The following is a 26203-nucleotide window of genomic DNA, read 5'->3' as shown; positions in this document are numbered from 1 at the left end:
TCATTTTTCTCTTTAGTCATTAGCATAATCATATTATTTATCAACATCATTATTAAGATGTTTGAACCTACACTTGCAAAAGCTATTAAAATGAATCACTGCTTATCATACAGTTGACTGAGCAGATTCATTCCTCAAGACCGATTGGCCATGTGAGTCACTGACCATTTTTCTGCTTTACGCTCATTCTGGCTATTTGTCGCGGAGTGTAACATGCCGGTGGGGAAACGAAGTGGCCTGGTGGCCATGGTGCTGTCACGTCCTGACCTTAGTTCCTTTTTTATGTCTCTATTTTTGGTTTGGTCAGGGCGTGAGTTGGGGTGGGCATTCTATGTTTTTGTTCTATGCTTTGTATTTCTGTGTTTGGCCTGGTATGATTCCCAATCAGAGGCAGCTGTCTATTGTTGTCTCTGATTGAGAACCATACTTAGGTAGCCTGTTTTGTGTGTCTTCACCTTTCAGAACTGTTTCGGTTATTCCTTTTGTTACTTTGTATTTAGTGTTCAGTTCAGTTTAATGAATATGAACATGTACCACGCTGCATCTTGGTCCTCACCTTCTTCCTCTGAATGCTGTTACAGGTGCACACACTTCCATGTTTAACGATGCCTCGAGAGCGACTTCCCTCATTACACATGATGATAATGAACCAGAAGGTTACTGAGGAAATCTAGGCCAGCCTGACCTATTTTTACTGTGGAGTGCAGATGCTCTTTTGTCATACTGGGAAGAAGGAGAGGAGAGTGGAGGGGAGGAAAGGAAAGGAGGGGAGATGATGGGAGAAGAGGAGAGGAAAGGAATGTTGACTTCCAGTGAGGCAGTGATGGAAGTGTTTAAGACTCTCTGGATTGCGAAGCATCAGATTCTCAAGAGGAAGCATCCACAAAGTCCCAGAAATTAACAAACTATAGTTTTGGCAAGTCGGTTAGGACATCTACTTTGTGCATGACACAAGTAATTTTTCCAACAATTGTTTACAGACAGATTATTTCACTTATAATTCACTGTATCACAATTCCAGTGGGTCAGAAGTTTACATACACTAAATTGAATGTGCCTTTAAACAGCTTGGAAAATTCCAGAAAATTATGTCATGGCTTTCGAAACTTCTGATAAGCTAATTGACATAATTTGAGTCAATTGGAGGTGTACCTGTGGATGTATTTCAAGGCCTACCTTCAAACTCAGTGCCTCTTTGCTTGACATCATGGGAAAATCAAAAGAAATCAGCCAATCAGTAGACCTCCACAGGTGTGGTTCATCCTTGGGAGCAATTTCCAATGCCTGAAGGTACCACGTTCATCTGTACAAACAATAGTACACAAGTATAAACACCATGGGACCACGCAGCCATCGTATTGCTCAGGAAGGAGACGCGTTCTGTCTCCTAGAGATGAACGTACTTTAGTGTGAAAAGTGCAAATCAATCCCAGAACAACGGCAAAGGACCTTGTGAAGATGCTGGAGGTAACAGGTACAAAAGCACATTTTTTCCACAGTAAAACGAGTCCTGTATTGACATAACCTAAAAGGCCGCTCAGTAAGGAAGAAGTCACTGCTCAAAAACCTCCACATAAAAGCCAGACTACGGTTTGCAACTGTACATGGAGACAAAGTTCGTACTTTTTGGATAAATGTCCTCTGGTCTGATGAAACAAAAATGGAACTGTTTGGCCATAATGACCATCGTTATGTTTGGAGGAAGAAGGGGGAGGCTTGCAAGCCGAAGAACACCATCCCTACCGTGAAGCACGGGGGTGGCAGCATCATGTAGTGGGGGTGCTTTGTTGCAGGAGGGACTGGTGCACTTCACAAAATAGATGGCATCATGAGGATGGAAAATTATGTGGATTTATTGAAGCAACATCTCAATACATCAGTCAGGAAGTTAAAGCTTGGTCGCAAATGGGTCTTCCAAATGGACAATGATCCCAAATGGCTTAAGGACAACAAAGTCAATGTATTGGAGTGGCCATTACCGAGCCCTGACCTCAAATCCTATAGAACATTTGTGGGCAGAACTGAAAAAGCGAGTGCGAGCAAAGAGGCCTACAAACCTGACTCAGATACACCAGCTTTGTCAGGAGGAATGGGCCAAAATTCAACCAACTTATTGTGGGAAGCTTGTGGAAGGCTACCCAAAATGTTTGACCCAAGTTAACAATTCAAAGGCAATGCTACCAAATACTAATTGAGTGTATGTAAACTTCTGACCCACTGAGAATGTGATGAAATAAATAAAAGCTGAAATAAATCATTCTCTCAACTATTATTCTGACATTTCACGTTCTTAAAATAAAGCACATTAATCCGCTTTGCAAGGGGTGTAGAGCCTAACTGGTATACATAAGCAGCGTGTGAGTTTCAAGTTTGGGGAAGATCATTTTCACCATAAAAATGCACCTTTACATGCATAATTGCATTTGCGGTCACTTTTGATAATGGTGTTTTCAGCTTCTGGAACATTCAAGTGTATAGCCTACTACCATGTGTGCATTGCTGCACTGATAATATAAAAAAAATAGTCTAATAGTTTATCAACATTTTAAGCTAAACGTTTTGATCTGTTGTGTAAAAAAAGGTTGGTATTCATCCCACAACTGTCCCAGACTGTTTGGAATATTTATTTCTCGCACAGAATAGAATAGGTCGACTTTTGTACTGTGGGGGATAGTAGATTGACATAGGCTAGTGCTTTTACTGTTTGTTAGGCCTACTCATCTTGTTGGCTGCTGAAAAAATATCTTCAATATGCATCTCGGAATTGGATAAGGACGGCCACAGTTGTGTCCCCGATGTGTCTGTCTTAACTTGTAGCCTGTGAGAAAGACCCGATCACGTGACGGAGAGTTGTGTGATTGAGAAACGCTTTGGATTGCGCAGCACAGAACAGGGAGAAGGGCACAATGCAGCACTCCGGTCCACAAAATGCATGGATTTCTTTAGGGTGCATTACGGACACAAAGGGGATGCTGCCATGAAATTTGAGGCATTATCAAGTGCTTGTCAAATTGTGAATGAGAGACTATTGGAGTGTGAACAGCCTGCGCAAAAACAAAGCAGAGCTCATGCCTTTCAAGCTACTTTTTTCAAATCATCATTCGAATCTTATCTTTCAGCCTAACAATGTATTAAAATCTAAACATAACATATAGTCCAACATTTGTAGAACAACTAAAGTTACATTAATAACTCTAAATTAGGCAAATAGGAGTACCTATTTATTAGTTTCTGCTCAACACAGAATAGCCGCATGTGTGCACTACCTCAAATCGTTTGGAGAAAATATGTATATTTTATTCAGCTTTGTTCAATTGTATTCTTCAAACTATAAAATAATGCCACGGAATTATAAGCAAATCTTATCTGCTGAATGAACTAGTGTAGCCCACAGCCATTTGGCATAGCCACATTGGGACCTAACATAAGGACAACTCAGTGTATGCTATCATTTTCTTCTGAAATATACTACATTTTCATGTTTCTTTAGACCTATCTAAAATAAATAATGGATGTATTGTGAAGGTGTAGGCTATATTACATGGATTCATTAGACTTTTTAAAATGGCTTGTAGGCTCTGTGTGGAAGCCAGGAGATGCTAAATGTGTTTATGTTAATTAACGGTCAATTACCGTGAAACCGACAGTTATTTGCTTGACAATCACCGGCTGACAACATTTTGTGACCAACATAGCCCTACCTAGGTATGTCCAACATCCTCTGTTGTATTTTCCGGTAGAACAAACCTTTATATCCAGTGTCTCAAGTGTGAATCGATGGTAAATCACTGTTCAGAGGGAGCGAGAGAGAGAGGGAGAGAGGGAGGGACGTGCTTCCACTTCAATCAGCCCTGTGTTTTCCACTGCTGTGCACAAACCTATCTCTGCATCTGAGCTTGAAGGACATCTAGACTTATAACGCTGAGCAGAGCTTAAAGAGTGACAAGTGCTCAGATCAACCTTGATTGGAAAATTTCCTTTCGGTAAACATTTACATCAAGACGTGAGCCTATTAGGGCAGACTGAAGATCATTCCTCCAGGTTACGGGTCGGAAAAGGAATCTCAATACTGCTAGAGATGGAGTTGCGTATGGAAGCTTTTTCTGCTCAATGTATCGTGAGCTTTGTTGAGTAGACAAAGCTCAACAAACATGATTTCACCAGTATTACAAGAATGGTGTTATGGTCTTTGGCATGATGTTGACAAAGGTCGATGGGCCGACATTGTTTTGAGCCGGTGGGTTCATGTTGGCTAGAGTTTGTAGTACAGTACTTACAGTACAGAGCCCATGATTGTCATCCTTAATTATATCCACTTTGAAAACACTTTGACTTCAGGGTTGCTATCTCTCTATCTTCCCAGATGTATTTCAACCCTACAACTTTGAGGACATTAATCTCATGGAACCGCTTAGAGAACGTTTCAGCACCTACACTTCCATGACGCTCACACAGTTATTTCATGTCATCAGTCTTTCGGGCACTTCGCCGTCGCTAACGACATCTGACAGGTCCCCCTTAAGAAACGTTTTTCTGAAGGTTAATCATTCCGTTTCCCGCCTGTGGTCCTCTTTGGATCAGACGCTCGCTATCCGTTTCCAAGCAGCCGAGCCGCTGACACTTTGAATTCAGAACGCGCCCTTCAGCTGCACACTTCTCCACGGTAATTAGGATCGGAGAGAGCAGGAGTGTCAATGTAAGAGTTTAAAGGGAAGACGGTGGGTTTGACTGATGCTTCTAATGGCCTTCGGTCGCCACGGCCGTGTTCTTACAATGGCGTTCGAGGGGGGAATGATGGGGGGGTTGAAGGGGAGGATGGAGGGGAGTATCATTAATCTACAGGTGACGCCACACAATCTGAAACAACGTCGATCTTTTTCCATCAACAGGAAGTCATAACTCATCTATACCAGAGCCGTCCATGACTTTTGGTGGTTCATTTTTGACGGACAAGGATATTTAAAGTCGTTAATCACTGGCAACTATTATCTCGCTGTTACCATAGTCATTAAGATGGATAGACGTGATTGGCAGTACTTGATTTGATATGGTTCATAATAATACAGTAAAATGTATGTGTGGATTGAACCTAATGTTTTGTTCACATAATAGGCTATGATTGATGTAATGCGCCATGACAACCGAAGAGGATGGTTAGACCACGGATGCTTTAACAGTGTTGAAATGAATTGATTGATTCAGGGACAGTAACACTATTTTGTTAAGTGAGGAAGCGGAAGCATATTTCAGCTAATTAACACCGGAATGGCTAATTGATCCATGATGTACCCTGTATGCTCTCAGGTCTTACATAGATAATTAGGTATTGTGCTGATATATTTTGCAGTGATTTTACATTGTCAAAATCAGAATGTTCTCTGGTAGCTAAGATGTTGTTACAGAGGTGGAGTGGTTGTATCGATTCTCGTCCTCGTCTGATGAGGAATATGAAGGATCGGACCAAAATGCAGCGTGGTACGTGTCCATGTTAACTTTATAAATCTGAACACAAAATAACAAAGGTGAAACAACGAAACAGTCCTATCAGGTCACAAAACAGGAAACAACTACCCACAAACACAGGTGGGAACAGGCTACCTAAGTATGGTTCTCAATCAGCGACAACTATAGACAGCTGCCTCTGATTGGGAACCATACCAGGCCAAACACAGAAATACAAAACATAGAACAAAAACATAGATTGCCAGCCCTAACTCACGCCCTGACCAAACCAAAAATAGAGACATAAAAAAAAGTAACTAAGGTCAGAACGTGACAGTGGTGGGCCATTTATTTCAGACTCTATAGCATATGACAGTGATTAAATCAGTTGTGACAATGCTTTATATGGTGTATAATGGGACAAAAAAAACATATCAGGTCACATGGTTTTAAAAAAGAATCCTGGAAAAACTGGTGCTGGGGAGGATTAAAATCTTGTCAAACTTCAGCAACCTTGTACTTGTTCATATGAATTATATTTTAAAACTAGACTAACAGGGTTTCTTCTACAAACACGGAGACAACTGTGATTGGACAATAGAACATGCTTTATGCATGTTTGCATCGTGTAGGCCTATGTAACTACGCAGGGCTCCTGAGTAGCGCAGTGGTCTAAGGCACTGCATCTCAGTGCAAGAGGCGTCACTAGAGTCCCTGTTTTGATTCCAGGTTGTATAACATCAGGCCGTGATTGGGAGTCCCATAGGGCGGCGCACAATTGGCCCATCTTCGTCCAGTTTTGGCCGGGGTAGGCCGTCATTGTAAATAAGAATTTGTTCTTAACTGACTTACCTAGTTCAATAAAGTTTAAATTTAAACAATAAAAACTGTATGTCTAATAAAAATAATTACTGATAGTCTATAGAATGTCATCACTTTTATGTTGATTCATTAATTCCAGTTAAACATTTTGGATAGAAAAGGAATAGGCAGCCCAAGTTTTAATATAAACCAAGTTGATCACATACACATTTTCTCCTAACACAAATAAATGGATTATATATACTTAACATTAACACTTTATTTGACCTGGCCAGATGGACAGGGCACATAGGCTGTATGAAACTGCTGTTGTTAGTAGCCTAGTGTTACACGGAGTGGAACAGGGGATCCCTAGAGCAGACTCAGATGAGGAGACTGGGATGAAGTATCCAAGGTATTTATTGAAACACAGGGGGAAGTTGGAGTGCAGGCCAGGGGAAGCTCGGGTGGGTTGCAGGAAACCAGGTGTGGAGGCTGAGGCTGGAGTGAGAGGGGTTGGGACAGGGTAAGCAGGTCCGGAGGGGAATCCAAGGGAGTAGTAGAGTGGGGAATCCAGGACAGAGTAGCAGGATGACGAGACGTGGAACTGGAGACAGGGACCAGAGTCAGAGCGGGCAAACTGCAGCGGAGAGGAAAACAGCATCAGGCAAGGAAAACAGGCACAACAGGATTTAATAGTAACAACAGCTAGATGCGTAGACTGACAGAGATTATGATCTGGCAGCTTGGAAGTGGCAGGGCTGAGTATTTGTCGAGGTCTTGATTATGGAATAGGTTGCAGCTGGTAGGGATCTGCTCTGACTCCAGCACACCTGTCTCCACCCACACAGTCACACACACACACAAAGAGAGAGAGGGGGAGAGAGTACTGGGGGAGTGGCGGCAGGTCAAGGAGACACAGGATGAGCTGTAGAGGGCCTTGCAGGAGCAGATGTGACACCTAGTCCTGCAACATTTATTGAGAGAGTTTTTGCATGTGTCTGTCAGGGTGATGTGTTATCACGTTTGCTAAATAAATACTGGAGGAAAGTGGAAAGCGCACTTGAGTGTGCGTTGTACACAGCACACACAGCCCACGATTTACGTGAATCTGATTGGTCAAGCACTCATCAAGCCTGCAGTACTCTGATGTGAAGGACCGATAAATTGCGAGTTGGCAAATCAGTCTAAAAAACAGTACTTTGCTTCAATATTTTGTACTAAACTAAATAAGAAATGGTGCTCCACCTGATTGAAAAAGGAAAATGTCTGCTTGCCACACGTTTTCCGACGGCCCTGTGTTGTTCGTAGCAGTTTAGAGGATTATTAAAGCTTAGTGTGCCTTTAATGTAATGTCAACGCTCAACATTTTGCCACATGATAACAAACTTACCAGTCAAAAGAGTCTGGCATCACAATTGATTTTACAACTGATCACAAATAAGGGTTATACTGTTAGTGCTGTCTTATTTTCCTGAAGGAGAGATCCAGTAAGGGTTATACTGTTAGTGCTGTCTTATTTTCCTGAAGGAGAGATCCAGTAAGGGTTATACTGTTAGTGCTGTCTTATTTCCCTGAAGGAGAGATCCAGTAAGGGTTATACTGTTAGTGCTGTCTTATTTCCCTGAAGGAGAGATCCAGTAAGGGTTATACTGTTAGTGCTGTCTTATTTTTCTGAAGGAGAGATCCAGTAAGGGTTATACTGTTAGTGCTGTCTTATTTTCCTGAAGGAGAGAGATCCAGTAAGGGTTATACTGTTAGTGCTGTCTTATTTTCCTGAAGGAGAGATCCAGTAAGGGTTATAATGTTAGTGCTGTCTTATTTACCTGAAGGAGAGAGATCCAGTAAGGGTTATAATGTTAGTGCTGTCTTATTTACCTGAAGGAGAGAGATCCAGTAAGGGTTATAATGTTAGTGCTGTCTTATTTTCCTGAAGGACAGATCCAGTAAGGGTTATAATGTTAGTGCTGTCTTATTTACCTGAAGGAGAGATCCAGTAAGGGTTATACTGTTAGTGCTGTCTTATTTTTCTGAAGAAGAGAGGTACAGTACTGTAAGGGTTATAATGTTAGTGCTGTCTTATTTACCTGAAGGAGAGAGATCCAGTAAGGGTTATAATGTTATTGCTGTCTTATTTACCTGAAGGAGAGAGATCCAGTAAGGGTTATACTGTTAGTGCTGTCTTATTTTCCTGAAGGAGAGATCCAGTAAGGGTTATACTGTTAGTGCTGTCTTATTTTCCTGAAGGAGAGATCCAGTAAGGGTTATACTGTTAGTGCTGTCTTATTTACCTGAAGGAGAGATCCAGTAAGGGTTATAATGTTAGTGCTGTCTTATTTACCTGAAGGAGAGAGATCCAGTAAGGGTTATACTGTTAGTGCTGTCTTATTTACCTGAAGGAGAGAGATCCAGTAAGGGTTATAATGTTAGTGCTGTCTTATTTTCCTGAAGGACAGATCCAGTAAGGGTTATACTGTTAGTGCTGTCTTATTTTCCTGAAGTAGATATATCCAGTACTGTAAGGGTTATACTGTTAGTGCTGTCTTGTTGTCCTGAAGGAGAGAAATCTAGTAAGCGACTAATCTTTGTCATTTAAAGTAAAAGCTCCATAATTTACCTTCATTCTTTGATTGGTGAATAATTAAGTGATACTGTGTTTCTGCTTTGCCCTCCGTAATGATGGCAATAATTCATGTTATGCTGATGAGCCCACAGAAAGAGTTTCATAATGCATTTCAAATGGCTAAATGATTACAGCTTCAGATGAATGGAGTGAACTGTGAACAACGGCATGTTTTCTAACTGCGATAAATGCATTAGTGTAAATGTGAGAAAGACCCCACCGAATGCGGAATCATTCACAGAATCCCAACCAAATTGTCTATGCCTGCTGGATGGGAGGTGAAATAGATTTAAAACGGTTTAATTTATCACTGTTGTAAAGGGTTTTTCATAAAGTGATGAAAGATCATCGGCAGGCCATTTGTATAAGGAGTTCCTGTTTGTGTGCATGTGTGTGTGCTTATGTGTGTGTGCGCGTACATGCATCGTTGTGCATGCTGGTGTCCCTCTTACAGTGAGTCAGCCCTGTGGATTTCTGTCTTGTGTGTACTCTGACTGCTTTGGCCCCTGGGTGACAGGCATGGGTGTATAAGTCATTATCAGCTGTGATTCTCAGGGGTCAGAGCCTGAGGTGACAGTGCACATGCTGGGGTTGAGACAGACAGACAGACTCCCTCCTGCCACTTAGAGTCCATTATGAAGAGAGGGGTTTCTCTATATTACCCAGAATGCATTGTTGCCTGCCAGTTGTCAGTCAGGGTTGGTGACAGGGCTGCAGTAAGGTGGGGCAACAGTCTTTCTCTCCCTGTCTCTATCTCTCTTACTCTTCCTCTCTCTTTCAATCTCCCCCCTCTCACTCTCTTCCTTTCTATTTTCAATTGGCTCTACTCTTTACTTACCTAGTGAGTATGGTTCTTGTGATTGACAGAGAGGCTGATAGGTAGATGGCAGGTTCTTGGCTTGCACTAGAAATGGCTTCGGCTAGGAAGTGGTTCAGAATGGTTTACAAGGCATGTTGTGGAAAAACAACATTTATTTTTTATGTTTCCAGAACACCTAAGTGCACTTTGTATTCTAAAATTACTGTACTCTCAATTACTTTCCCATTTAGAAACACTACACAGGGTTTTAACCTTTTCGAGCAAAATAGAGTCTAGCAGTAATTGCAGTAACTTTTCTCTGCTTTTATATATAGTTTTCTCTGAAAACCTTTATCAAACTATTGTGTACACATACAGATGCTGTCATACAGGTAAGTGTTTGATTCCATTTACTCACTGTTTTTTTCCTCATTTAAAAAAAAAGTAATCTGATGCATTATGCTAATCAAGTAATTTGACTATTTTATGGTTATTTAAATAGATTAATTTTCCTTCAATTGAATATAATTCACAACAGAAATGGGAACCTGATAGTAATATATGTGTTTTAGTCCTTCATTTTGCATCAGCACTGTCAGCCATAGCAACACATTCAGCAACAGAGAAAGGGGAAACTCAATTTGATACGGGAGAATTTCATGTGACCTTTTATGCAGTAAGTGGGTCTGAATAAGAACTGCACATACATCAATAGATTCTCAACCTTCCAGAAGTGTTGATGGTTAATACAGCAACATTTCTGCAGAATACTGATCAGATGTTGGCTCTCCGCTTCTACCATATCAACATGAATTTGGCTTGAATTGTATGCAGTGTGGATGAATGAGGCCACATCTGTTCTTTCTTTGGCCACCTTGTTCATTGTTATGACTGCACAGTGGAGGTAGAAAGGCTGTTCACAATATCAGGTTTTACTTGTAACAACAACAAAAAAGCTTTTTAATTTACTTTTGTTGTCCTCCGGGAGTTGCTGAATCGCCTCTCTAATTCCGTTTTGTCCACAATTCATACACCTTGGTTCGGAGAGTGAGGTAGCGGCTGTGATCCCTTTCCTTTGCACAATATCACTGTAGTCGTAAAATAGAAATAGTATTGTTATAATATATAACATGCAACTTCTAAGTGCATTTATTCTGCAGTATACAAATGTCTCGTGTCTTCCCTGTCTTTTTTTCACTCTCTGTCCGTTTGTAAGATGGTGCTGGAGCAGAAGGCAGACGTTTTACGTGTCCCCAACCGATTGTGTTTTTTGTTCGTTTATCTTTTTTTACTCTTTTTGTACATAATGTTGCTGCTACCGTCTCTTATGACCGAAAATAACTTCTAGACATCAGGACTGCGATTACTCACCACGGACTAGCAGAATACGTTTTCTTCTTTCACTACTCTGACGAGCGTGAGGCGGAGGATATACGGCTCCCTCGGGAACAGGCACCGACCCCAGTGATCTGCGTGAAGAGAAGGCAGAGAAAGAGAGGCTGGAGAGCGGGCTGGCTTCTGAGAAGTTGGAGGCGATCGAATAGACCTCCACTTCCCGCAATTCTGCTAGAAAAAAACGTCAATCTTTCGACAATAAAATGGACGAGTTACTGGGAAGATTAAACTACCAACGGGACATTAAAATCTGAAACATCTTATGCTTCACAGAGTCGTGGCTGAAAGAATGACAATATCAACATACAGCTGGCTGGTTATATGATGTACCGGCAGGATAGAACAGTGGCGTCTGGTAAAGACAAGTGGCGGCGGTCTACGTATTTTTGTAAACAACAGCTGGTGCACGACATCTAAGGAAGTCTCGAGCTATTGCTCGCCTGAGGTAGAGTTTATCATGATAAGCTGTAGACCACACTGGCAGCATCCGCACTGAGCTAAAGGCTAGAGCTGCCACTTTCAAGGAGCGGGAGTCTAACCTGGAAGCTTACTGCAATGCCCTCCAACGAACCATCAAACAGGCAAAGCTTCAATACAGGACTAAGATCGAGTTGTACTATATCAGCTCTGATGCTCGTCGGATGTGACAGGGCCTGCAAACTATTACAGACTACAAAGGGAAGCACAGCCAAGAGCTGCCCAGTGACATGAGCCTACCGGACGAGCTAAACTACTTCTATGCTCGCTTCTAGGCAAATAACACTGAAACATGCATGAGAACACCAGCTGTACCAGAAGACTGTGTGATCACACTCTCCGCAGCCGATGTGAGTAAGACCTTTAGATAGGTCAACATTCACAAGGCCGCAGGGCCAGGACATGCGCTGACCAACTAGCAAGTGTGTTCACTGACATTTTCAACTTCTCCCTGTCCGAGTCTGGAATACCAACATGTTTTAAGCAGACCACCATAGTGCCTGTGCCCAAGAACACTAAGGTAACCTGCCTAAATGACTACCGACCTGTAGCACTCACGTCTGTAGCCATGAAGTGCTTGGAAAGGCTGGTTATGACTCACATCAACACTATCATCCCAGAAAGCCTAGACACACTCCAATTTGCATACAGCCCCAACAGATCCACAGATGATGCTGTCTCTATTGCACGCCACACTGCCCTTTCCCACCTGAACAAAAGGAACACCTATGTGAGAATGCTATTCATTGAATACAGCTCAACGTTCAACACCATAGTGCCCTCAAAGCTCATCAATAAGCTAAGGACCCTAGCACTAAACACCTCCCTCTGCAACTGGATCCTGGACTTCCTGACGGGCCGCCCCCAGGTGGTAAGGGTAGGTAACATCACATCCGCCACGCTGATCCTCAACACAGGGGCCCCTCAGGGGTGCGTGCTCAGCCCCCTCCTGTATTCCCTGTTCACTCATGACTGCACGGCCAGGCACGACTCCAACACCATCATTAAATTTGCCGATGACACAACAGTGGTAGGCCTGATCACCGACAACAACGAGACAGCCTATAGGGAGGAGGTCAGGGATCTGGCCGTGTGGTGCCAGGACAACAACCTCTCCCTCAACGTGATCAAGACAAAGGAGATGATTGTGGACTACAGGAAAAGAGGACCGGGCATGCCCCCATTCTCATTGATGGGGCTGCAGTGGAGCAGGTTGAGAGCCTCAAGTTCCTTGGTGTCCACATCACCAACAAACTAACATGGTCCAAGCACACCATGACAGTCGTGAAGCGGGCACGACAAAACCTATTCCCCCTCAGGATACTAAAAAGATTTGGCATTGGTCCTCAGATCCCCAAAAGGTTCTACAGCTGCACCATCGAGAGCACTGGTTGCATCACTGCCTGATATGGCAACTGCTCGGCCTACGACCGCAAGGCACTACAGAGGGTAGTGCGAACCCTCAAGCTTCCTGCCATCCAGGACCTCTATACAGGGCGATGTCAGAGGAAGGCCCTAAAAATTGTCAAAGACTCCAGGCACCCTAGTCATAGACTGTTCTCTCTGCTACCACACGGCAAGCGCCAAGTCTAGGTCCAAGAGGCTTCTAAACAGCTTCTACCCCCAAGCCATAAGACTCCTGAACATCTAGTCAAATGGCTACCCAGACTATTTGCATTGCCCCCACACCCCTCCCCTCTCCACACTACTACCAGTTGTCATCTATGCATAGTCACTTTAATTAACTCTACCTACATGTACATACTACCTCAACTAACTGTTGCCCCCGCACATTGACTCTGTACCGGCACCCCCCTGTATATACAGTATTGTTATTTTTTACTGGTGCTCTTTAATTACTTGTTACTTTTATCTCTTATTCTTATCCATATTTTTTAAAACTGCGCTGTTGGTTAGGGGCTTGTAAGTAAGCATTTCCCTGTAAGGTGTTGTATTCAGTGCATAATAACATTTGATTTGATGACTCGTTATACTCTCTCTCATGATTCACCTCTCTTGTCTTTCTCATCACCACTCACCTTGCTGTCTTGTCTTCTGTTTGCAGAGATGGAGTGAAGAGGAAAGAGCCTATCCTTAAGGGCAGGAGCCAGCTGTGTGAGGTAAGGAATGACTCAGTGTTTTCTATTATCAAACCCTTTCTGCTGGTTTGGCCCATCTGTCTCTCTGTCTAATCACATCATTCATAACTGATATAAAGAACCAACATTGTATTTGACTCACTATGTTGCCTGTACTGTACTAAAACATCCCAGTATTTGGCAGCATACAGTATAATATTGCAACAGAAGCCCCCAGAATATATTTGAAAACACACAGTACAGCACTGTTGTCAATTTACCTGTAATAACCTTGCTGGCTAACACCTTGAATGTTACAATGTTTCAAAGCTGCTTTCTGATCTACCTTTAGCAGCCTAGCTACTGTAGCTAACACCTTGTCAATCTAACTGTAGGATCCTAGCCAGCTAACACCATGCCAATCTACCTGTAGCAGTCTAGCTAGCTAACACCTTGTCAATCTACCTGTAGCAGCCTAGCCAGCTAACACCATGTCAATCTACCTGTAGCAGCCTAGCTAGCTAACACCTTGTCGATCTACCTGTAGTAGCCTAGCTAGCTAACCCCCTTGTCAATCTACCTGTAGCAGTCTAGCTAGCTAACACCTTGTCAATCTACCTGTAGCAGCCTAGCTAGCTAACACATTGACCTATAGTGTTACAGTATGGCTGCTATGTAATGTGATTGGGAGGAAAAACTACATACAATCCTATGCTAAGCTACGAGGGGTTCTTAGCCTTGTGCTGAACTTCAGCTTTTCTTATAGTGAATCAGTGGCTACATCCCAAATGGCACCCTATTCCCTATATAGTGCACTACTTTTGACAAGGCCCCATAGGGCTATGGTCAAATGTAGTGCACTATATAGGAAATAGGCTGCTATTTTGAATACAGACTGTGTGTTGCAGGTAGAAAGGTCATCCATGTTCCATGCTGCAGAGTAAAGCTGGGAGGTATGTTGCGACCTCCATCATTAGCGCTGGCTAACAACACGGCAAGAGGCGCCTGCCTACCTACCTACTGCTCCAGCCCACTCACATAATTACAGCTGAACACCTTGGCGATACAAGAAGTGAATCATTCTGTCAATCTGCATACAATCGACATTTATACCTCTAAGTAGGCTATTGTATGTCAATGAGGTCAGGGATAATTCCACCACCTCCACTGCTACCACTGCTACGTGCAACTGCTGTACAACTAACTGCTATACTACTTCAGTACTAATACGACTAACACTACTTATTATGATACTAATATGGGTAGAACTGATCAGAATTTGTGGTCACCATTCTACTTACACTGAACTATAGTGTTTTATTGAAGGCACAGAGTAAATCAGAAATGTACACAGCTTCAGCTACCGTTACTAGAGATCCATTTCTAATAGCGGAAGATGTATAAAGGCCTACGTCTTTTTGTGAGACTGTGTTCAACTCGTCGCTTCATCCTGTGTTCTGTGAAAAGTGGGAGGCTGGGTTAGTCAAACCCATCTCTGCTTTCGTAGACGCCCATGTTGTCTTGACACAGTCTAATTACCAAAGGCAAACAGCACAGAGAACTTTCAAGAGCTGCCTGCCACGTTACGTGAATGCAGATATGATTGGGAAGCAACAGCAGAAGAGTTTCTACATACAGTGTGGTGAAGGCCGGTCATGAGTGAAAGCCAGGAGGGCAGTGAACCCCGAATGGGACATAAAAAAGGTCTGCAATCCAGTCAGTGATGCATAGCCTACGTCTGGGAGTGAGAAACCACCACCGCCCACTTTTGAACCCGTCCGAACAGATCCACGGCTAGTCCTAGCGGTAGTCATATCGAGTTCAACATGAAGATGTCAGACATTTAAAATAAATCCATTTGACTCAATTTATCCAAGGCTTTCATTTATGATGTTGCTCAGTTCAAGACCCTTGCATCCAAAATATTCCCACCCCTGCGCTAGCCTAATTGTCTGAAAAGCCTGAGGATCTGTGCGGGTTTTTCCGCGAGGAAGGGAAACTGTACAAAGACAGTGTTAGGCTACCTATGAATAATGCACACATCATTAGAGCAGGTTTTAGTAAAGTACCTGGTCTGACACAGATTCTAACACAGTCTATATTGTGAATAATGGGTGTGTGCGAGCTAAGAAAATGTGCCAGATAAACCCAATCTGTTATGATTAGTTTGTGCAGTATAAATTAGATTATCATTGGGTAGAACTATAATGCAAAAACAAGCATTTCACTAATCTAGCTAAGTCAGTGCCTTGAAGTTGCAGATTTTTCATTGACTTGCAACCTGACAAGAGTCTGATGATAATATCACAGAACAGTGTGCTTCTGGACTCAGTGTGTAGCAATGCACATAGCATAATTTAATCAATCATAAACTAATTGATCATAGACTATTGGTCGTAAGCATCCTCTGAAATATTCAAATAGGATATTTCCTTGTCATTTCCCATGCAAATCATCCCAAATATGTTCATTTTACACTACTGTATATATGTCAATTCAACTGAAGCAGTAAAGCACCGTATAGTGCTCTGCTAATTGAATGGTCTTTGGTGGGGATCTGACTCAATTCCTATAGACTCCATAATAATTTATCAATGACACCTCAGCAGGTGCTTCATCATGTCTCCAGACCAATTTTTCCATCGTCCTCCCTATGAATACATTATGCTTCCAGCCCATACATCTTCCTGGCCCGTCCTTGTGCGTGAACTGAGTAGAGTAGAGTATTACTTTACTAATCCCAGCTTGGGAAATTGTTTTATCACAGCATTCATCATCCATAACGTATAAGGACAGGACACAATGACAGACACACAACCAAACACAACACATATCAAGACACATGAAGGCACCTGCTCCTTAGCATGCGCAGTCGGATTCAAGTGGTGTTTTCCATCCCACTCTGGAGGAAAAAACAGCAAGAATACTGTTCACAATAGGAAGACATCATAAAACAGTTCATCAATTATACTCGTTAAAAAGCCTCATGTCTTTGGGTAAAAATGTCTAAACCTCTCTGTGGAACTTCTGGGCAGGATGGACCTGCTACTGAAGCTGCTCCTGTGTTGCATTAGAGTGCTGTGGAGTGGTGTGTGTGTGTGTGTGTGTGTGTGTGTGTGTGTGTGTGTGTGTCATTGTCCATGATCATGTGTGTTTTTGCTTGCAGCTTTTTTATGAACATGTCCTGCATTGATTACAGGCTGCAGCCAATTGTAGCGCTGGCTTCCCTGATGATTTTGTCAAGCTTGTTTATATCCTCCTTGGCTAAATTATCTTTCCAGCACACAGTGGCATAGCTTACTATACTCACCACGACACTGCTGTAGAACATGGAACATGCAAAGCATTTTGTCACAGACATTAAAAGATCTAAGCTTCCTTAAAAAGTACAGTTTGGATCGGGCTTTTTTTGTAGATGCTGTGGGAGTTCTCCTTCCAGTTCAGTTTGTTTCCACTATTACACCCAAGTACTTGTAAGCGTCAACAGTACCAATCTCTTCACCATGAATAAAAATAGGATTAAAAACATATTTGTTTTTCCTCAAATCTACTACTACCTCCTACACCCTTTCACAAAGGACATAGTTGTATCCATGTGATTAGGCATCGGGGTACGTCCAAAATGGCACCCTTTTCCCTATATAGCGCACTAATTTGGACCTGGTCAAAGGTAGTGCACTATACAGGGAATAAGGTGCCATTTCACATGCACCCAATGCCACTCCACAAGGTGCATTATATATGAAATTGATATGCAATCTGTGTTTTTGGCAATCATTGTTTCCGATTGTATTTTTTTTGTATTATTTGTTTTATTTCAGCAGGGAGTCACCATTGAGACCAGGGTCTCTTTCACAAAGGAACCCTGCAAATGCACTATATATACAAATGTATGTGGACACCCCATCAAATTAGTGGATTCGGCTATTTTAGCCACACCCGTTGCTGGCAGGTGTATAAAATCGAGTACACAGCCATGCAATCTCCATAGACAAACATTTGCATTAAAATGGCCTTACTGAAGAGCTCTGTGACTTTCAACGCGGCACCGTCATAGGATGCCACCTTTCCAACAAGTCACTTTTTCAAATGTATGCCCTGTTGAGCTGTCGCTGTCAACTGTAATTGCTGTTATTGTGAAGTGGAAATGTCTAGGAGCAACAACAGCTCAGCCACAAAGTGGTAGGCCACACAAGCTCACAGAACGGGACCTCAGCGTGCTGAAGCGCGTAACGCATAAAAATCGTCTATCCTCGGTTGCAACCTTCACTACCAAGTTACAAACTACCTCTGGAAGCAACGTCAGCACAAGAACCATGTTTTCCATGGTTTGGGCTTGGCCCCTTATTTCAAGTGAAGGGAAATCTTAATGCAACAGCATACAATGACATTCTAGATGATTATGTGCTTCCAACTTTGTGGCAACAGTTTGGAGAAGGCCCTTTCCTGTGCACAGAGCGAGGTCCATACAGAAACACCAGAACATCTAATTGTAATGTATTTTGTAGTTGGTTCCGGCAATGAGGTGTTTTAAAGCTAAAAGCAGATTTATCGAGTTTGGTCGACACCCGAGGAACCTCAAGAGTTAAGCAACCTTGTGAACGGGTTTGGTATCACATGTTTTTATATTTTAACAGCGAAGTTAGGTAAGTTGAAAGCTTGTGTAGTAGAGCTTTGTAAAAATTGCATCCTATTCCCTATAGTGCACTACTTATAGGGAATAGGGTAAAGTAGTGCACTCTATAGGGGACATTGTGGGTGCCACTTCAGACACAGTGATGGTCTGTGGTGTGTAAACTCCATACACTATAGCAGTAAAAAGCTTCCTGGTTGGTGAAGTAGCCAACTGCAGCCAATCTCCTGTGATTATTGGTGAATGGATGCTGAGCTAATGGAGTCGTTGGATCCTACTCTGAAATTAACAGCCACTTTCCCACAGAGCCCTGTGCGTTTTAATTAATTAGTCGATAGTCGCTAATCAATCAGACTTGAATTATAGAGGGAAATTAGAAGGATACACCCTAAACGCCAACCTCTGAGGAAAATCCATTCTGGGATGTATAGGGGTGTGGGGGAGGGAGGAAGAGAAAGGGATGCTGTTTCTACTACAGCTGTGTAGGAAAGCTGTTTCCCTAGCATGTTAAGGATGCATCCACGGATTAGCATTGAGAATCAATAGGAAATGCTAAATGACCGAAGCAAGTCTGACTCAACATTATAGTGTTCGTATGTGACAATAAAACATATTATAATTTTTTTCTTCATTTTTCAGAGAAGTCATGGAATGATCTCAGTAAGGGTTGTTGTGGTGGATGTGGGTGATGCCATCCAACCTGGCATCCATCCATTTCTTGGAGGGAAAAGTGCCACTGAGTGGATTTCTCTAGTACCACATTCCTGATAAAGGTGCCCCTATAGTAGTGTAGGCACACAAAGCAAGCATCTGCTGCCTGCCACTCTATTGAAGTGCCAAAATTAACACACACAACGGTTTTCTTTAGGGAGGCGGACCAAAACGCAGCGTGGTGGTTATTCATGTTTTTTAATAAAGACACTAGACATGAATAAACTAACAAAAACAATAAACGTGGAAAACCAAACACAGCCCTATCTGGTGCAAAACACAGAGACAGGAACAATCACCCACAAACACACAGTGAAACCCAGGCTACCTAAATATGGTTCCCAATCAGAGACAATGACTAACACCTGCTTCTGATTGAGAACCATATCAGGCCAGACATAGAAATAGACAAACAAGACATCCAACATAGAATGCCCACTCAGATCACACCCTGACCAACCAAAACATAGAAACATACAAAGCAAACTATGGTCAGGGTGTGACACACCAACTAAAAATGACCAATAAAACTATTGAGTAGTACTGGGTGACATGATTCTATTTCCAGTCTATATGTAGTTACTGTGTAGGGGAAACAACAGCTAGGAACACTTTTAATCTCAGATCAATAGAGCATGTCTGTAATTGGGATAACGCAACATACCAGGGTGGGGAACAGGCAGTTGAGAAGATTACTCTAGTGTCAGATTAAATGACACAGTGCACAGGTTTCATTAGTCTAGCGTGAAGCGCTTCTCTTCAGTTCCAGGGGGTATAAACACACAAACCCACTGCTCCTGAGATAGAGGGGCATGAATGTGGGGATGTGATAATCAATCAAATCCGTTCTCGGGTTTATAGGGGAAACGAAGCAAAAAAACAGAATATAATTGATTTGATATTGGATTAGATTCCTATAACACTTTTCTAGGGGACTCAACGTGCTGTGTACTGCAGATTACGCTGTACGCAACGGGAGAAATTCCAACTACCACTTAAGATGTGAAGGCTAGATTATGGACTCATAGCTCATAGGGTTAAAAACCTGTCTCCGCTGTAGCTTCAACCCTTTTTACTGTAGCCCACAAAAGCGATTGTAAAGTTGAGTTGAGCTTCAGAGCCCCAAGGTCTAAAACTAGGGTCAGCCGCAAAGAAAAGTTTGAAATCTCCAGCCTCGTCTGATTACACAGATTGAGGAAAATACCCGTTTTTAGACACATAATGACATTTCACAAAAACAGTGTAGCATTCACAACTGTAAATTATCTCCACCAGGCTTCGCTAAACTGAGAACATTGTGTAGAGATTGTTTTGTAGTCTGTGAAAGCTTGGATGGTGTAGGTCTTATAGCTCTCAGAAGCACAATAAATACCTTTTAGTGTTGTGGCTACAGAGGAGCTTTAATAGGGTAAACCCTGCAGCCACTTTCTGGATCTGTAATGTATACTGCTCAGTCAAGTGTTTCTGTCCAGTTGATGTGTTGTTTTTAGGTGATAGAAATATCTGGCGTGGAACTATAGAGTGTAAAGCGCCTGTACTTGATAGTTCAAACACGTCCATCAGGTCGCTTCATGCTGTATTGCCAAAGTGCTGCATCTTTGACAATACAGTGTGCTGGAACTATTAAAGGGAAATCAATAAGCAAATAAAACCAGGATCGTTTTAAGATTATTTCGTTTTTTTCCTCTTTTAACTTTTCGGTCCACTTCCCTGTTTTATGTTCACGTAGTCCTTACAACCACAAACTCCTAGTATCCTTTGCGTACTGAAAGAGTGAGCAGCCCTTTCACTAGACCGACCTTTGATGAGGTGAACTTCAGTAGATGAACAGACAAACGCTGCCTCAGTTAAAGTACAGCACATAAAATACTATTGTGTAGTTCAATACATTTGTTTCAAGTCCACCTCAGGAGCAAGAACACAATACACCATTATTGTGATACCCAGTGAAATGAACACAGGTTTCCAAGACGGATGTTTCGAAACCTCATTTATCATGTCCTTCCTTCCTGTTTGGTTGGTCCTCCCTGTATGAGAGGGTAAACGTGAGGCATACCTCTATTCCCGACTTCCACTCAGAACCATTTTTTTGCGGAAATATCACAAATTGCTGCTTTGTCTCGGAATAAAGACAACATTCATTTTATCATTTGATGTTTTAACCTGGCAGTATTACTCTCAGTAATCAGAAAAAACTATACGTATATATATTCTTAACAGTTTGACCAGTGGGAGCCTGCTGTTTAGAGGGGCTGTTAACTTTTAAAGTGCTTTTCGATGGTCTTCAAGAGTTGATGTGAGCCACAGTTAGTTTTATCAGAACAGATTTTGAGTGGGAGTATAGAAGCCTTGTGTTGGTAAGCTGTATGGTGACAGATCACTGTGTTTGGTGTGGGTTTATATTGAGGACTATGTGTTGGTGTGTACAAAACAGTATCTGTTGTAACAATATTGATAACAACAATGAAACCTTGGTTTGATACAATGATGTGATACAAGTGTGGGCTGTGCCATTGTGTGCATGTGTATATCCTTATTTGCGAGTGTGAATGTGTGTGTGTCTGAGTGTCGAGCAGAGAGAGTAGCTCAAGGTCTCAGCAAGGTCTACGTTCCCCAGGGGCCCCTGGAGACAGAGGTGAACCATGAGTCCTAGTCCACCCACCATAGCAGAATGCCTATAGCAGAATGCCAAACTCAAGGCTCTAGTTTCCCATGAGACATCCTTTGCTCTCACCTATCATCACAGGGGTCAGATTCAACATGACCTCCAGACATTCACAAGATGGCTATTGTTTTCACCTCCTGGCTCTGCACTGACTTGGCTAACCTAGGCTCACAACACCGCCTGGCCCCACTCCAACCCCCCAGGCATCATGTGTGTCTGTGACAGGAACACTGGAGGACGGTGCAACCACTTTACACACCCACAGCTGACCTTTCACCCCCTTCTGTCATCACATGCGTAACACTTTGGCATGACCGTCTGGACACTTGACCATACGATCGCTTGACCATCTGGTCATATGGCCGTATTACACAGACTTTTACATGAATTCACACGTGACACTCTAGCACAACCACCTTAATACCGTTTGACCACTTCACCATTTGACCTTCTGAACGTCTTTCAGGATATAATACACAATGTTTTCAAGGCTGCTGTGCTGGTCATTAGTCCTGCTGACCTCTCGGCAGGTTCATTTATGACATCATGTCCTAGCAGTGGTGAAGGGCATTATGAGAGGGATTACACCCAACACCCTGGCTCAGTCAGTCCCCCACGCTGGCACTGCACCTTTTCTGTTTCACATTAAAAAATAAAGTAGAGTGTGTGTGTGTGTGGGGGGGGGGGACTTTGGTGTGTGTGTATGCTATTATCAGTGTGTGCGCTGCTAGAGAGCAAGGATCGTCTTTCAGAGACACCTGAAAATGCGCAGTGCGGAGGGACTCCTGCCTTGAAGGCATCGGTAATTGAAGTTGAAATGAAAAAGGACTCCAGAGCCAATGCTGCCAAGAGAGGAGATGGGGATATGAGAGGAGGGATGAGGACGTGAGAGGAGAGAAAAGGAGAAGGGTCCAAGGGAGTCCGAATCTATAGGGGAAAATCAAAGGTGCCCCGTAGGTGCTAAAGAAGTGATTTCCTTGGGGGATAATGTAGTTTGGCTCACCAACTCACCTTGAGTTATTAAAACATGGATTACCCACAGAACGCAGGGCTGAGAGAGAGAGACTTAATTCTTCTAGCCTTTTTAATCTGGGTTTAGAGGTAATGTGTGTTTGTAATACAATGCATGACAACATTACCATACTTCCATAGACTATATATACAGAAGTATGTAGACACCCCTTCAAATTAGTGGATTCGGCTATTTCAGCCACACCTGTTGCTGATAGGTGTATAAAATCGAGCACACAGCCATGCAATCTCCATAGGAAAACATTGCCAGTAGAATGACCTTACTGAAGAGCTCAGTGACTTTCAACGTGGCACCGTCATAGGATGCCACCTTTCCAACAAGTCAGTTTGTCAAATTTCTACCCTGCTAGAGCTGCCCTGTTCAACTGTAAGTGTTGTTATTGTGAAGTGGATACGTCCAGGAGCAACAACGGCTCAGCCGCGAAGTGGTAGGCCACACAAGCTCACAGAACGGGACCGCCGGGTGCTGAAACGCGTAGCGAACTTGACTTGCCTGCATAGAGCCCTGATCTCAACCTCATCGAAACACCTTTGGGATGAATTATAACGCCGACTGCGAGTCAGGCCTAATCGCCCAACATCAGCGCCTGACTTCACTAATGCTCTTGTGGCTGAATGGTAGCAAGTCCCCAAAGCAATGTTCCCAGAAGAGTGGAGGCTGTTATAGCAGCAAAGGGGAGACCATCTCCATATCAATGCCCATGATTTTGGAATGAGATGTTCGACGTGCAGGTGTCCACGTACCTTTGGTCATGTGGTACACTGGATAGGTGCAGTGAAATGTGTTGTTTTACAGGGTCAGTCATACTAGTACGGAGACCCTGTAGCAAATTAGGGTAAGTTCTTTGCTCAGGGATTTTCATCATGTCGGCTCAGGTATTTTAGATCGATTTTTCCCCTTAACGGCTCAGATATTTCAGAGCTAGCGTCTGTCAGCCCGGGCAGGTCTTTACAATATTAATACCCCAAGTCATTATGCAGTTTTATTCTCCCTACTGTAACTGTTTCAGAGCCGGCCCAATGCCTCAGTCAGCAGCCCGGCCTTATCCTGCTACAGTACCACCACAGATAGAACAATGAGACAGATATTTCACCAGATGTATAAATGTGAAGCATCCACTTGGCGTTTCCACTCACTACCAAATATGGTAGTGAGAGGAAGCCCACAAGCCGGCAGTGGGAGAAGACAGAACAATATGGATTTTGGCTGACATTTTGCTAATTTTGTCATCAATAAAATATTTCATCTCAATACAGTTTTCTGTTCCCAAAAGTAGAATCTGTTACATACACTCAAATAGTATTTGGTAGCATTGCCTTTAAATGGTTTAACTTGGGTCAAAGATTTTGGGTAGTTTTCCACAAGCTTCCTACATTAAGTTAGGTGAATTTTGGCCCTTTCCTCCTGACAAAGCTGGTGTCTCTGAGTCAGGTTTGTAGGCCTCCTTGCTTGCACACACTTTTTCTGTTCTGCCCACAAATGTTCTATGTGATTGAGGTCAGGACTTTGTGATGGCCACTACAATACCTTGACTTTGTTGTTCTTAAGCCGTTTTGCCACAACTTTTGAAGTATGCTTGGTGTCATTGTCCATTTGGAAGACTCATTTGCGACCAAGCTTTAACTTCCTGACTGATGTCTTGAGATGTTGCTTCAGTATTTTCCTTCCTCATGATGCCATCTATTTTGTGAAGTGCACCAGTCCGTCCTGCAGCAAAGCACCCCCAAAACATAATGCGGCCACCCCAGTGCTTCACGGTTGGGATGGTGTTTTTCAGCTTGCAAGCCTCCCCCTTTTCCTCCAAACATAACGGTGGTCATTATGGCCAAAAGGTTCCATTTTTTTGTTCCATCAGACTCGAGGACATTTCTCCAAAAAGTACGATCTTTGTCCCCGTGTGCAGTTGCAAACCGTAGTCTGGTTTTTTTATGTCGTTTTGGAGCAGTGGCTTCTTCCTTGCTGAGTGGCATTTCAGGTTATGTCGATGTAGGACTCTTTTTACTGTGGATATAGATGCTTTGTACCTGTTTCCTCCAGCATCTTCACACGGTCCTTTGCCGTTGTTCTGTGATTGATTTGCACTTTTTGCACCAAAGTACGTTCATCTCTAGGAGACAGAATGCCTCTCCTTCCTGAGCGGTATGACGGCTGCGTGGTCCCATGGTGTTTGTACTTGCGTACTATTGTTTGTACAGATGAACGTGGTACCTTCAGGCATTGGAAATTGCTCCCAAGGATGAACCAGACTTGTGGAGGTCTACAATATTTTTTCTGAGGTCTTGGCTGATTTCTTTTGATTTTCCCATGATGTCAAGCAAAGAGTCACTGAGTTTGAAGGTAGGCCTTGAAATATATCCACAGGTACACCACCAATTGACTCAAATTATGTCAATTAGCCTATCAGAAGCGTCTAAATCCATGACATAATTTTCTGGAATTTTCCAAGCAGTTTAAAGGCACAGTCAACTTCGTGAATGTAAACTTCTATCCCACTGAAATTGTGATACAGTGAATTATAAGTGAAATAATCTGCTGGGGTCATGCAGCAATTATAAGTGAAAAATGACTTGTGTCATGCACAAAGTAGATGTCCTAACCACTTGCCAAAACTATAGTTTGTTAACAAGAAATTTGTGTAGTGGTTGAAAAACTAGTTTTAATGACTCCAACCTAAGTGTCTGTAAACTTTGACTTCAACTGTATGTATGTACTTATATGGATATATATAATTACACTAAAAATATACGGGGGATAGGAAATTATGCAGACAGTTACATTGATGGAAGCAACAATCTATCTGCAATATTACAGCTGATCCAGCCCTTCATTTGACTTTTTAATAAATAAAATAATAATACATGCATGTAATTGGCGAGTAACAGGTCGGCTCTCGGAATAAAATTGGTCTTGATGTTAGGCTCGGGGTGGGTGTGGCTCCAAATAACTGACCCATGCAGGACTCTACTACCATGGGACCTACACTGATAGCCCTATCCTGCTACTGTACTGCACTACAGTACCACCATGGGACCTGCACTGACAGGGATGGACCTAGGTATCAAAGGCTCACTGAATGGGAACCATACCAGCTTTGCTGGCTTTACTCAGCTCTCACCTGTTTGCATTGGATTCTCTCTGCTCCCCCCATTTTTGCCTAGTGAAACCTAGTGAAACCTTGGCCCACGCCTGATGTATGTACAGTGTGTGTGTTAGTGTTGCCATCAGGGCCATGAGTCAATTGTGAGTCTGTCCCCGGTCCCGTACCGTAAGTCTCACAGCACAGGGGCATGTCAGCTCAGCATGATCTGGCCTCCACACACACACGCTTAATTTCATAAAACGATTGTCATCACCCAATTTGTCATGGGCCACAGTCGTGCTCGGAACACCATCCGTTTGCTCCAGGCTGACTTTATACTCCGTCATATTTGATAAGTCTTATGTGGTCTGTTACGGACGAAGCAGTGAACAAAGGTACATTTCCCCACGCTGCCAAATGGTGAGACGTGCCCCCTGCACATATTATCACGCCCTATGATCATTAGG

General features: G+C 42.8%; 1 protein-coding gene across 1 annotated transcript in view; it reads left to right on the top strand.

Moving 5' to 3' along the window:
- LOC112253722 (beta-1,3-galactosyltransferase 1-like) overlaps nucleotides 1-26203 on the top strand; it is a 115905-nt gene that overhangs the window by 50222 nt on the left and 39480 nt on the right. Inside the window, exon 2 of the mRNA XM_024425683.2 lies at nucleotides 13603-13657. The gene's annotated coding sequence lies outside the window, so the exon portion shown is untranslated. The remainder of the gene's footprint in view (nucleotides 1-13602; nucleotides 13658-26203) is intronic.

The sequence above is a fragment of the Oncorhynchus tshawytscha genome, linkage group LG07 (assembly GCF_018296145.1).
Source record: "Oncorhynchus tshawytscha isolate Ot180627B linkage group LG07, Otsh_v2.0, whole genome shotgun sequence".
NCBI lineage: Eukaryota > Metazoa > Chordata > Actinopteri > Salmoniformes > Salmonidae > Oncorhynchus > Oncorhynchus tshawytscha.
The sequence above is the reverse complement of the archived record's forward strand: the minus strand, read 5'-3'. Positions and strand labels throughout refer to the sequence as shown.